This window comes from Cherax quadricarinatus, chromosome 16 (assembly GCF_038502225.1).
Source record: "Cherax quadricarinatus isolate ZL_2023a chromosome 16, ASM3850222v1, whole genome shotgun sequence".
Lineage (NCBI taxonomy): Eukaryota > Metazoa > Arthropoda > Malacostraca > Decapoda > Parastacidae > Cherax > Cherax quadricarinatus.
The window spans coordinates 1083108-1083965 of record NC_091307.1 but is presented as its reverse complement, the minus strand read 5'-3'; the positions used below and the strand labels follow the sequence as shown (position 1 = coordinate 1083965).

The window sequence follows — 858 nt, the reverse complement described above, 5'->3', positions numbered from 1 at the left end:
CTACTTTTCACTGTGGGTATGTTGCATCGCCTGCCAAGTCTTTTGCTTTCGTAGGGAGTGACTTCTGTGTGCAGATTAGGGACCATCCCTCCAGAATTTTCCGGGTGTATATTATGTATCTGTCACCAGCGCTCCAGTGAGTACATATCAAGTGCTTCCAAGCGTTCCCAGTAGTTAAGGTGTTTGATGGAACTTGTTTGTGCAGTTAAAGTTCTCTGTACATTCTCTAGATCTGCGATTTCACCTGCCTTGAATGGTGATGTTAATGTACAGCAGTATTTCAACCTAGAGAGAACAAATGATTTAAAAAGGATCATCACTGGCTTGTTATCTCTTGTCTTGAATGTTCTCATTATCCATCCTATCAGTTTCCTCGTATATGTGATAGTGGCATTGTTGTGATCCTGGAAGGTGAGATCCTCAGACATTACCACTCCCAGGTCCGTCACATTACTTTTCCGTTCTATTGTGTGATTAGAGTTTGTAGTATACTCAGTTCTAGCTATTATCTCCTCCAGTTTTCCGTAACGGCCATACCACGTTGAACACACCGCTTCTCGTCCGATCAGCGAAGTTAAGCAACGTTGGGTTTGGTTAGTACTTGGATGGGTGACCGCCTGGGAACACCAAATGCTGTTGGCATAAAACCTTTACTGTGGCCCGGTGGCCTGGTGGCTAAAGCTCCCGCTTCACACACGGAGGGCCCGGGTTCGATTCCCGGCGGGTGGAAACATTTCGACACGTTTCCTTACACCTGTTGTCCTGTTCACCTAGCAGCAAATAGGTACCTGGGTGTTAGTCGACTGGTGTGGGTCGCATCCTGGGGGACAAGATTAAGGACCCCAATGGAAATAAGTT

The 858-nt window shown here is 46.4% G+C and overlaps 1 non-coding gene across 1 annotated transcript; it reads left to right on the top strand.

The window, feature by feature from the left end:
- Positions 1-523: 523 nt before the first annotated feature.
- On the top strand, positions 524-642 carry LOC128688976 (5S ribosomal RNA). Its single transcript, XR_008407096.1, has one exon. It is a non-coding gene; the product is annotated as a 5S ribosomal RNA (ribosomal RNA).
- The last annotated feature ends 216 nt before the right edge of the window (positions 643-858 follow it).